The sequence below is a fragment of the Heptranchias perlo genome, unplaced genomic scaffold (assembly GCF_035084215.1).
Source record: "Heptranchias perlo isolate sHepPer1 unplaced genomic scaffold, sHepPer1.hap1 HAP1_SCAFFOLD_330, whole genome shotgun sequence".
Lineage (NCBI taxonomy): Eukaryota > Metazoa > Chordata > Chondrichthyes > Hexanchiformes > Hexanchidae > Heptranchias > Heptranchias perlo.
Window position 1 is genome coordinate 150,177 of NW_027139342.1, and position 13,311 is coordinate 163,487.

A 13,311-nucleotide genomic window follows, 5' to 3' on the forward strand; every position below is an offset into this window, starting at 1 on the left:
ACAAATCCAAAACAGGAGAATACAGTCAGAGGAAGTCATGATCAAACTGTACAGGGTCTGGTCAGACCCAACTCGAGTACTGTGTCCAGTTCTGGTCAGACTGCACCTCGAGTACTGTGTCCAGTTCTGGTCAGACCCACCTCGAGTACTGTGTCCAGTTCTGGTCAGACTCACCTCGAGTACTGTGTCCAGTTCTGGTCAGACCCACCTCGAGTACTGTGTCCAGTTCTGGTCAGACCCACCTCGAGTACTGTGTCCAGTTCTGGTCAGACCCACCTCGAGTACTGTGTCCAGTTCTGGTCAGACCCACCTCGAGTACTGTGTCCAGTTCTGGTCAGACCCACCTCGAGTACTGTGTCCAGTTCTGGTCAGACCCACCGCGAGTACTGTGTCCAGTTCTGGTCAGACTCACCTCGAGTACTGTGTCCAGTTCTGGTCAGACCCACCTCGAGTACTGTGTCCAGTTCTGGTCAGACCCACCTCGAGTACTGTGTCCAGTTCTGGTCAGACCCACCTCGAGTACTATGTCCAGTTCTTGTCAGACCCACCTCAAGTCCTGTGTCCAGTTCTGGTCAGACCCACCTCGAGTACTTTGTCCAGTTCTGGTCAGACCCACCTCAAGTACTGTGTTCAGTTCTGGTCAGACCCACCTCGAGTAATGTGTCCAATTCTGGTCAGACCCACCTCGAGTACTGTGTCCAGTTGTGGACAGACCCACCTCAAGTACTGTGTTCAGTTCTGGTCAGACCCACCTCGAGTACTGTGTCCAATTCTGCTCAGACCCACCTCGAGTTCTGTGTCCAGTTCTGGTCAGACCCACCTCGAGTACTGTGTCCAGTTCTGGTCAGACTCACCTCAAGTACTGTGTCCAGTTCTGGTCAGACCCACCTCGAGTACTGTGTCCAGTTGTGGTCAGACCCACCTCAAGTACTGTGTTCAGTTCTGGTCAGACCCACCTCGAGTACTGTGTCCAATTCTGGTCAGACCCACCTCGAGTACTGTGTCCAGTTGTGGTCAGACCCACCTCAAGTACTGTGTCCAGTTCTGGTCAGACCCACCTCAAGTACTGTGTTCAGTTCTGGTCAGACCCACCTCGAGTACTGTGTCCAGTTCTGGTCAGACCCACCTCAAGTACTGTGTCCAATTCTGGTCAGACCCACCTCAAGTACTGTGTCCAATTCTGGTCAGACCCACCTCAAGTACTGTGTCCAGTTCTGGTCAGACCCACCTCAAGTACTGTGTCCAATTCTGGTCAGACCCACCTCGAGTACTGTGTCCAGTTGTGGTCAGACCCACCTCGAGTACTGTGTCCAGTTCTGGTCAGACCCACCTCGAGTACTTTGTCCAGTTCTGGTCAGACCCACCTCGAGTACTGTGTCCAGTTCTGGTCAGACTCACCTCGAGTACTGTGTCCAGTTCTGGTCAGACCCACCTCGAGTACTGTGTCCAGTTCTGGTCAGACCCACTGTGTCCAGATCTGGACACAGGAACATAGGGACGGAATAGCCTACGCAGCCCCTCGAGACTGTTCCACAATGAAATTTGGTCCTGGCTAATCTGTATCTTAACTTCATTTACCCATCTTGGTTCTGTAACCCTTATTAACCTTGCCTAACAAATTCTACCAATTTCAGGTTTGAAATTTTCAATTGACCCCCAGCCTCAACAGCTTTTTGGGGGAGTGAGTTCCAGATTTCCACTCCCCATTGTGTGACGAACTGCTTCCTGACATCACCCCTGAATGACCGAGCTCTAATTTTAAGGTTCTGTCCCTTGACTAATTAACTAATTTGAAGGTTATGCCCCTTCTTCTGGATTACCGCACCAGAGGAAATAGTTTCTCTCTATCTGGTTAAAAAGCAGGAACTCAAATATAGTAATCTCTGGATTACTCCCAGTGCCACGCACGAGTGAGTATTGGAATAGTCGGATAAGACAGGTTAATGCGTTGCTGGAGAAATGGTGCAGGAGTCAGAGCGTCAGATTCCTGGGGCATTGGGACCAGTTCTGGGGCAGGAGGGATCTGTTCAAAATGGACGGGTTGCACCTCAACAGAGCTGGGACCAATGTCCCCCCGGGCAGGTTAAATAGTGCTGTGGGGGGAGGGTTTAAACAAATTTGGCAGGGGGATGGGCACCAGGAGGAAACATTAGAGAGGAGAAACAAGGTGCACAGAGGACTGGGAGGGAGCAGATAGGGGGGTAAATGCGAGGCAGTCGAAGATGAGTTTAGAGTGTGTGTGAGTAAATGCAGGTATCGTGATCAATAAGGTTGGTGAGCTGCAGGCTCGAGTCACCACATGGGACTATGATACAGTGGCAATAACAAAGACCAGGCTCAAAGAAGGGGAGGATTGGGGACTTAATATCCTGGCTACAAGGTATTCAGGAAAGATAGGGAAGGAATGAAAGGAGTTGGCGGGAGGCGGGTGGGTGATGGCAGTATTGATCGAGGAAACCGTTCTAGCACTGGAAATGGATGATGTATCTGAGGGTCAAAGAGAGAATCTATTTGGTTCGAAGTAAGGAACAATAGAGGATCTATTACACCAATGGGTGTACACTATAGGGCACCAAATAGTGGGAAGGAGATGGAGGGGCAAATTTTCTGGCAAATTACAGAAAGATGCAAAAACTATCGAGTAGTGATAATGGGGGATTTCAATTATCACAATATAGACTGGGACAGTAACAGTGTAAAGGGAAAAGAGGGGGAGAAAGGCAAAAAATGTGACAACATAAGAATACAAGAACATAAGAAATAGAAGCAGGAGTAGGCCACATGGCCCCTCGAGCCTGCTCCGCCATTCAATCAGGTCACGGCTGATCTTCGACCTCAACCCCCCCCTTCCTGCCCGATCCCCATATCCCTTGATTCCCCGAGAGTCCAAAAATCTGTCGATCTCAGCCTTGAATACACTCAACGACTGAGCATCAACAGCCCTCTGGGGCAGAGAATTCCAAAGATTCACAACCCTCTGAGTGAAGAAATTCCTCCTCATCTCGGTCCTAAATGGCCGACCCCTTATCCTAAGACGATGCTCCCTCGTTCTACACTCTCCAGCCAGGGAAACAGCCTCTCAGCATCCACCCTGTCAAGCCCCCTCAAAATCTTGTATGTTTCAATGAGATCACCTCTCATTCTTCTAAACTCCAGAGAGTATAGGCCCATTCTACTCAATCTTTCCTCATAGGACAACACTCTCATCCCAGGAATCAATCCAGTGAACCTTTGTTGCACCGCCTCTAAAGAGGGTAAGGAGACTAAAACTGTACAAAGTACTCCAGGTGAGGTCTCACCAAAGCCCGGCACAATTGAAGGAAGACTTCCTTACTATTGTCCTCCAACCCCCTTGCAATAAAAGCCAACATACCATTTGCCTTCTGAATTGCTTGCTGTACCTGCAGGTTAACTTTCTGTGTTTCGTGGACGAGGACACCCAAATCCCTCTGAACACCAACATTTAATAGTTTCTCACCATTTAAAAAATATTCCCTTTTTCTATTCTTCCTTCCAAATTGAATAACCTCACATTTCCCCACATTATATTCCATCTGCCACCTTCTTGCCCACTCACTTAACCTGTTGATATCCCTTTGCAGACTCTCTGTGTCCTCCTCAAAGCTCACTTTCCCATCTAGCTTTGTATCATCAGCAAAGTTGGGTACATTACACTCGGTCCCTTCTTCTAAGTCATTAATATAGATTGTAAATAGCTGAGGCCCAAGCACTGATCCTTGCGGCACCCCACTAGTTACAACCTGCCAACCCGAAAATGACCCGTTTATCCCTACTCTCTGTTTTCTGTCCATTCACCAATCCTCTCTCCATGCTAATATATTATCCCCAACCCCATGAGCCCTTATCTTGTGTAACAACCTTTTATGTGGCACCTTATTGAATGCCTTTTGAAAATCCAAATAAATTACATCCACTGGTTCCCCTTTATCTACCTTGATAGTTACATCCTCAAAAAACTCCAGTAGATTTGTCAAACACGATTTCCCTTTCGTAAAACCATGTTGACTCTGCCGAACCATATTATGATTTTCTAAGTGCCCCATTACCACGTCCTTAATAATAGATTCCAGCATTTTCCCAACTACTGATGTCAGGCTAACTGGCCTGTAGTTCCCTGTCTTCTCTCTCCCTCCTTTCTTGAATAGCGGGGTTACATTTGCAACCTTCCAATCCACAGGGACCATTTCAGAATCGATGGAATTTTGGAAGATCACAACCAATGCATCCACTATCTCTGCAGCCACCTCTTTTAGATCCCTAGGATGTAGGCCAGCAGGTCCAAGGGATTTGTTGGTTTTTACTCCCGTTAATTTCTCCAGTACTTTTTTTTAACCAGTACTAATTACTTTAAGTTCCTCACTCTCATTAGACCCTTGGTCCCCCACTATTTCTGGGATGCTTTTTGTGTCTTCTACTGTGAAGACAGATACAAAATTCTTGTTTAACGTCTCTGCCATTTCCTTATTCCCCATTATCATTTCTCCTGTCTCAGACTTTTTTTTTATTCGTTCATGGGATGTAGACTAGCATTTATTGCCCATCCTTAATTGCCCTTAAGAAGGTGGTGGTGAGCCGTCTTCTTGAACCGCTGCAGTCCGTATGGTGAAGGTTCTCCAACAGTTAGGTAGGGAGTTCCAGGATTTTGACCCAGCGACGATGAAGGAACGGCAATATATTTCCAAATCGGGATGGTGTGTGACTTGGAGGGGAACGTGCAGGTGGTGTTGTTCCCATGTGCCTGCTGCTCTTGTCCTTCTCGATGGTCGAGGTCGTAGGTTTGGGAGGTGCTGTCGAAGAAGCCTTGGCGAGTTGTTGCAGTGCATCCTGTGGATGGTACACACTGCAGCCACCGTGCGCCAGTGGTGAAGGGAGTGAATGTTTAGGGTGGTGGATGGGGTGCCAATCAAGCGGGCTGCTTTGTCCTGGATGGTGTCAAGCTTCTTGAGTGTTGTTGGAGCTGCACTGATCCAGGCAAGTGGAGAGTATTCCATCACACTCCTGACTTGTGCCTTGTAGATGGTGGAAAGGCTTTGGGGAGTCAGGAGGTGAGTCACTCACCGCAGAATACCCAGCCTCTGACCTGCTCTTGTTGCCACAGTATTTATGTGGCTGGTCCAGTTAAGTTCAGCCTCTAAGGGACCCACATTACTTTTGGTACTCTCTTCCTTTTTACATACTTGTCTGACAATCTGTTTTCATATTTCTTGTTAATTTACTCTCATATTCTACTTTCTCCCTCTTTATCATTTTTTTGGTCATCCTTTGCTGGTTTCTTAAACCTCTCCCAATCCTCAGGCTTACTACTCTTCTTGGCAATATTGCAAGCCTCTACTTTTATTCTAATACAATCCTTAACTTCTTTAGTTAGTCACAGATGGATCACTTTTCCTGTGGGGCTTTTATTCCTCAATGGAATGTATAGTCATTGAGAGTTATGAAATATTTCTTTAAATATTCGCCATTGCTTATCTGCCATCATACCTTTTAATCTAATTTCCCAATCAACCTTAGCCAACTCACCCCTCATACCTATGCAATTGGCTTTGTTTAAGTTTATGACTCTAGTTTTGGACTTAAGTACATCACTCTCGAATGCAATGTGAAATTCTATCATATTATGATCACTCTTCCCCACAGGATCCCTGACTATGAGATTACTAATTAACCCTGTCTCATTACACAAGGCAAGATCTAAAATGGCCTGTTCGCTGGTTGGTTCCATGATGTATTGTTCTAAGAAACTGTCTCAAATGCATTCCCTGAACTCGTTCTCCAAACTACTTTAGCCAATTTGATTTGCCCGGTCTATATGAAGCTTAAAGTCCCCCATGATTATTGCATTACCTTTATTACAAGCTCCTCTTATTTCTTGATTTATACTCTGTCCAACAGTATAACTACTATTAGGGGGCCTATAAACTACTCCCACCAGTGTTTTCTGCCCCTTGTTGTTTCTTATCTCCACCCAGACCGATTCTACTTCCTGATCTTCTGAGCCAAGATCCTTTCTCACCACTGTCCCTATCTCATCCTTTATCATCAGTGCCTCCCCCACACCCTCCTTTTCCATTTTGTCTCTCTTTTTGAAAAGTCTCATCACAATGTCTGCACTCGGACTCCAGCTCAACAACTCTGAGCCGAAGTTCCTCGAGTTGCAGACACTTCCTGTGGATGTGATTGCTCGGGATCTCACTGGTCTCCACCAACTCCCACATGCTGCAGCTACGACACACCACCTGCCCGGACACCCCATCAAACCTTGTTTTATATATTCAATTAGTTAAACTTTTAATTCGCTCAGTATTCTTAGCTTTAATAATGAATTAGTTGATCTAGTTTAAGTTATTAGTTTAATAAAGTAATAGTTAGAGTTTCCCAGATCTTAGTTTAAACCAATGACCGAGTTTAGAGAGCAAAAAACAGTAAAACTCACCAACCAGTGACCTGCCTGCTGCTCTGTGACGTCACTCCTTGATTCGTTTTGTTTGTTTTTTGTTTTTTATTTCACCGAATAATCCCGGGGTTCACCGAATAATCCCGGGGTTCACCGAATAATCCCGGGGTTCACCGAATAATCTCGTGGTTCACCGAATAATCCCGTGGGTCACCGAATAATCTCGTGGTTCACCAAATAATCCCGCGGTTCACCGAATAATCCCGGGGTTCACCGAATAATCCCGTGGTTCACCGAATAATCCCGGGGTTCACCGAATAATCTCGTGGTTCACCAAATAATCCCGGGGTTCACCGAATAATCCCGTGGTTCACCAAATAATCCCGGGGTTCACCGAATAATCCCGCGGTTCACCGAATAATCCCGTGGGTCACCGAATAATCCCTCGGTTCACCGAATAATCCCGTGGTTCACCGAATAATCCCGCGGGTCACCGAATAATCCCGCGGGTCACCGAATAATCCCGGGGTTCACCGAATAATCCCGCGGTTCACCGAATAATCCCGCGGTTCACCGAATAATACCGGGGTTCACCGAATAATCCCGCGGTTCACCGAATAATCCCGCGGGTCACCGAATAATCCCGTGGGTCACCGAATTAACCCGCGGTTCACCGAATAATCCCGTGGGTCACCGAATTAACCCGCGGTTCACCGAATAATCCCGCGGTTCACCGAATAATCCCGCGGGTCACCGAATAATCCCGCGGTTCACCGAATAATCCCGGTGTTCACCGAATAATCCCGGGGTTCACCGAATAATCCCGCGGTTCACCGAATAATCCCGGTGTTCACCGAATAATCCCGTGGTTCACCACGCTCTCCTGGGGTTCACCGCCCTCTCCCTCGTCGTTCACTGCCCTCTCCCTCGTCGTTCACTGCCCTCTCCCTCGTCGTTCACTGCCCTCTCCCTTGTAGTTCACTACCCTCTCCCGTCGGTCTCCGCCCTCTCCCTCGTGGGTCTACGCACCCCCCGTGGTTCTCCCCTCTCTCCCGTGGTTCTCCCCTCTCTCCCGTGGTTCTCCCCTCTCTCCCGTGGTTCTCTCCTCTCTCCCGTGGGTCTCCCCTCTCTCCCGTGGTTCTCCGCTCTCTCCCGTGGTTCTCCCCTCTCCCGTGGTTCTCCCCTCTCTCCCGTGGTTCTCCCCTCTCCCGTGGTTCTCCCCTCTCTCCCCTGGTTCTCCCCTCTCTCCCGTGGTTCTCCCCTCTCTCCAGTGGTTCTCCCCTCTCTCCCGTGGTTCTCCACCCTCTCCCGTGGTTCTCCCCTCTCTCCCGTGGTTCTCCCCTCTCTCCAGTGGTTCTCCCCTCTCTCCCGTGGTTCTCCCCTCTCCCGTGGTTCTCCCCTCTCTCCCGTGGTTCTCCCCTCTCTCCCGTGGTTCTCCCCTCTCCCGTGGTTCTCCCCTCTCTCCCGTGGTTCTCCGCCCTCTCCCGTGGTTCTCCCCTCTCTCCCGTGGTTCTCCCCTCTCTCCAGTGGTTCTCCCCTCTCTCCCGTGGTTCTCCCCTCTCTCCAGTGGTTCTCCCCTCTCTCCCGTGGTTCTCCCCTCTCCCGTGGGTCTCCCCTCTCTCCCGTGGTTCTCCCCTCTCTCCCCTGGTTCTCCCCTCTCTCCCGTGGTTCTCCCCTCTCTCCCGTGGTTCTCCGCCCTCTCCCGTGGTTCTCCCCTCTCTCCCGTGGTTCTACCCTCTCTCCCGTGGTTCTCCCCTCTCTCCCGTGGTTCTCCGCCCTCTCCCGTGGTTCTCCCCTCTCTCCCGTGGTTCTCCCCTCTCTCCAGTGGTTCTCCCCTCTCTCCCGTGGTTCTCCCCTCTCCCGTGGGTCTCCCCTCTCTCCCGTGGTTCTCCCCTCTCTCCCCTGGTTCTCCCCTCTCTCCCGTGGTTCTCCCCTCTCTCCCGTGGTTCTCCGCCCTCTCCCGTGGTTCTCCCCTCTCTCCCGTGGTTCTCCCCTCTCTCCCGTGGTTCTCCCCTCTCCCGTGGTTCTCCCCTCTCCCGTGGTTCTCCCCTCTCTCCCGTGGTTCTCCCCTCTCTCCAGTGGTTCTCCCCTCTCTCCCGTGGTTCTCCCCTCTCCCGTGGTTCTCCGCTCTCTCCCGTGGTTCTCCGCCCTCTCCCCTGGTTCTCCCCTCTCCCGTGGTTCTCCCCTCTCTCCCGTGGGTCTCCGCTCTCTCCCGTGGTTCTCCCCTCTCCCGTGGTTCTCCCCTCTCTCCCGTGGTTCTCCCCTCTCTCCAGTGGTTCTCCCCTCTCTCCCGTGGTTCTCCGCCCTCTCCCGTGGTTCTCCCCTCTCTCCCGTGGTTCTCCCCTCTCCCGTGGGTCTCCGCTCTCCCCTGGTTCTCCCCTCTCTCCCGTGGTTCTCCCCTCTCTCCCGTGGTTCTCCTCTCTCCCGTGGGTCTCCCCTCTCTCCCGTGGTTCTCCCCTCTCTCCCGTGGTTCTCCGCCCTCTCCCGTGGGTCTCCGCTCTCCCCTGGTTCTCCCCTCTCTCCCGTGGTTCTCCCCTCTCTCCCCTGGTTCTCCCCTCTCTCCCGTGGTTCTCCCCTCTCTCCCGTGGTTCTCCCCTCTCTCCCGTGGTTCTCCGCCCTCTCCCGTGGGTCTCCGCTCTCCCCTGGTTCTCCCCTCTCTCCCGTGGTTCTCCCCTCTCCCGTGGTTCTCCCCTCTCTCCCGTGGTTCTCCCCTCTCTCCCGTGGTTCTCCGCTCTCTCCCGTGGTTCTCCCCTCTCTCCCGTGGTTCTCCCCGTTCTCCCGCGGTTCTCCCCTCTCTCCCGTGGTTCTCCCCTCTCTCCCGTGGGTCTCCGCTCTCTCCCGTGGTTCTCCCCTCTCTCCCGTGGTTCTCCCCTCTCTCCCGTGGTTCTCCCCTCTCTCCCGTGGTTCTCCCCTCTCTCCCGTGGTTCTCCCCTCTCCCGTGGTTCTCCCCTCTCTCCCCTGGTTCTCCTCTCTCCCGTGGTTCTCCCCTCTCTCCCGTGGTTCTCCCCTGCTCCACGAGACAAGCTGCAGGAGACTGGAGTCACCAATGACCCATCACTACATGGACTTAACCTGCCCTCCTCACCCACCCTCTTTAATGTCCTTAGTAACACAGCAATGGACAGGACCAGAAAAGACCATTTTACATGACGAGCAGGCATTTTACACACAGCAAGATCCCACAAACAGTAATGAGATGGAGGGCCAGTTAATCTGTGTTGGTGGTGGGACTGGGTGAAACATCGTTTGGCCACCAAGATTTTCCTTCTGTTAAGTGAAGGTCCGAGTTAACATGTGCAGCACTTTTCTACACACCCTGCACGATGAGGGCTACAGCTCAGGTTCAATCTGTTCTAATGCTCCTGCTACACTGCTTCAACAATGGGCCTGAAATCTCCCCCCATCCCCTGCCCTGTGTGACAGTTTACATTTCCCACACCAACTGGACTTGTGCACAGTGAGGCTGCCAATTGGATGCTGAATAACGGTCGACTTCTGTGCAATGAACCCAACAGGAATTGCACTGCAGACTCCCAAACTCATTTCATTACTTTCCTTTGAATAAAGATATCTCGGTATATCTACTGGCTGTACTCCCGCACACTGAAAGCCTGAATGTCACAATAATTCACACGGACTTACTGGACAAGAATTTGTCTTTTTTATGTGTTCGGGGAAATCAAACATTAATTTTTTCCTTTGGAAAAACGGGGCCTTAAAATCAATTTCTCCTGTGACCAGGGGCAAGAGTTTGAGGGATTCATTGAAATGTGGATGGAATCGTGCAATCCCCAAATCATCAGGTCCCCTTGGAATAAACAGGGAACTGACTTTTCCAGTCAAGGTAAACCAGTGACCCCAATTATAAACAGACAGAACTGCTGAATGCCATCCCCAAAACACCAGGTGAAAACCCAACAATCTCAAAATAACAACAGAATCTGACTTTGAGTCACAGTAAAGCAGTGGCTCTGATTATGAGTAACAAAGCTGGGCGAGGTCGGGAGAGGGAGAACAAAGGACGTCAGCAAGGCTGCCTGAAGATGGGAGGCTTATCTCGGGTTTTGAAAACCACTTCTGAAACCAATGAGATGGTTCGAGTCTCAGTTTTCACAGTCCCAGGATGTGATGTTAAAAACACACACAGACTTATTTTCATGTAATCACCGTAGATGATCACGTGATAAATTTGCAGTGGTTAGATTACAGTCATTAATCCTCGAGTGTGAAAGACATCAAGCATCAACTGCCTGGGCACCTCTGCCCTCAACGAGCTGGTGTGGGAGAACAGACATTATCAAACTGGTACAATTTGGTGAACACTGCTCAAACAGTACAGTAGGAGTTCTGAAGAGAGGCCAAACACATGCAGTTCTGCAAATTCATAGAATCTTGCAACACAGAAGGAGGCCATTCGGCCTATCGAGCCTGTGCCGGCTCTTTGTTAGAGCTATCCAGTTCGTCCCATTCCCCCGCTCTTTCCCTGTAACCCTGCAAATCTTTTCCCTTCAAGCATTTATCCAATTCCTTTTTGAAAGCCATGATTGAATCTGCTCCCACCGCCCTTTCAGGCAGTGCATTCCAGATCATAACCACTCGCTGCGTAAAAAAGTTTATCCTCACGTCGCCTTTGATTCTTTTGCCAATCACCTTAAATCTGTGCCTTCAATTCTCAACCCTTCCACCAACAAAAATAATTTCTCTTTATTTACATTATTAAAACCCTTCATGATTTTGAAAATTTCTATCAAATCTCCGCTTAACCTTCTCTGCTCGAAGGAGAACAACCCCAGCTTCTCCATTCTATCCACGGAACTGAAGTCCCTCATCCCTGGAACCATTCCAGTAAAAGTTTGTACACATTTTCCAAAGATTTTAAAGAAAGTTTTGGGTAGGAATTTCCACTTCCCATTTGATCAAGATTATTATCCGACCAGAACAAAAGCCATTTTTATTTTGGGATACAATCCCTTCACCGTATGTTCTCCATTCACCGAAACCCAGCTGGTTAAGAGGGTGATAAGACATTGGATTAATGTCCTCCCACTTGGTATCTGAAACCATCAGCAAGGCAGAGCACCAGGACCCAGTGTAACACGGTCAGCATGGAGGGCATTAAGCTTATTCAGTACATCAGCTCAAAACACACTGTTGTTCCTTTTCCCACTCTCTCTCTTTCCCATGGTTGAAAACAAGTTGATACGACAGCATCTGATGTTTACAACAGCTTCTCACAGACTTTCAAGGCCTCACCGCTGTCTTATCTTTAACCGTCTAGACAGTCTGCTGAATAAGACTTTTCCAATGTGACCAACCTTCCCAGCATGCTGCCTTGAAAAGTCAGTTTAACAGTTCCTTTGTTGAATTAATACTTTTAACCAAACTCAGCTCCTTTAGCAGGTAATTAATAACTGGGATTGAAAAGTCCAAAATCCTTCAGTCTCCCCTCAACTGAGTGTGAGCGATTGAACAACTGACTTTAAATCATTCAATGAATCTGAATTGCACTCACCACAGATAAGGTTAAGAATTGTTGTTACAAGAAGTTTAATCACCGTGACATCGACACAAAAGTTCATTCAAATACGACAAATAAAAGAAAAGTGTTCCAATCATAACAAGCTGTATAATAACAAAAAGTATAGACATGATTTTCACCCAAGGATGCTGTCCCACATTATAGACGAGCTCCCACCATTCATGATTCCCAAGGGGAGAGGTCCCCTTTTCAATCTCAGCATTACGTTGTTTCATGTGCACTGTCAGTCTATCAATATTAGGGGTTTTAAACTACAGAAGTAATCTAAGAAAGTGGTTTCCCTTCTTACTTCTCAATCTCAATCTTCAACAGCCCCTCCCTCCCCCTCCTTTGTGGGATCCTGGGGGCCTTATCCAAGGTCCTCATCTTGTTCGCATCACAGACCGATCTCCAGCCATTTGCTCTTCTAATCTAAGTTTCATTTGGTTAATATTACACATCATGATAGAGACAAAGAAAATCATAATACATTGTACAGAAAACTACAGAAACTCGGCTCCCCCAAATACTCCCATATTATCAAGAAATCTTGGACTTCAAAGATCCTCCAGCTCCCCCTTTTCCCATTATCCATCTTGTGGATAATTCAGGCTAAGTATTATTTCTCCCCGGCCCTCAGTTGTCCCAGTTTCATTGTTAACTCAAAGAAACCCAACCCTGAATTCTGGAAATCCAAATTCTCTGTCCCTCTTTACTTTAATTTCAATCCCTCTGACAGGTACCAGTGTGTTTAACTCGATCCTGATTGTTTCATTAACTGCTCGGTTTATGGAATTTGTGTCAGTGCCTTGATTAAAAAAAGTTCAGATCAGTAGTGACCCAGTAGATGGCCTCACTCTCCTGAGCACATTAACCATTTCATGTAGTGATGTTGTCAACGTGACTGAGCGTGTCTGAGACCCGTTCTTCAGTGCATCTTCATCATGCATTCCACATACGAGTTGCCTCACACGCAACATATCACATTTACACACAGCGGTTTCCCAAAATCATCCCAAACGTGACATCAAATACAAACCATTCCTGCACTTTCAGTCTGTCTTATCAACAGATCGGTGGGTGTCTGGAGGTCTTTGCTTATCTCCCCCTGCACGGTCCCGATGACTCGGGTAGTGGCCAGGTTATAAAATATTCCTCTCACTGTTCAGTATAAGCAAGGACACAACCATCTCCAAGAGAAAGCTGTCAATGAACTATTCTTAACTGCCCTTCCCTGACTTTCACTGGATTGTGCATTGATCCCTGATTGATGTCCTTTGGGGGTTGTTCCCAGGTGATCTTTGTTTCTCACCGGTCACTCACACATCTTTTTCGCGACCCGCTGGTTTTGGTCATCACAAAATGTCCCATTATCACC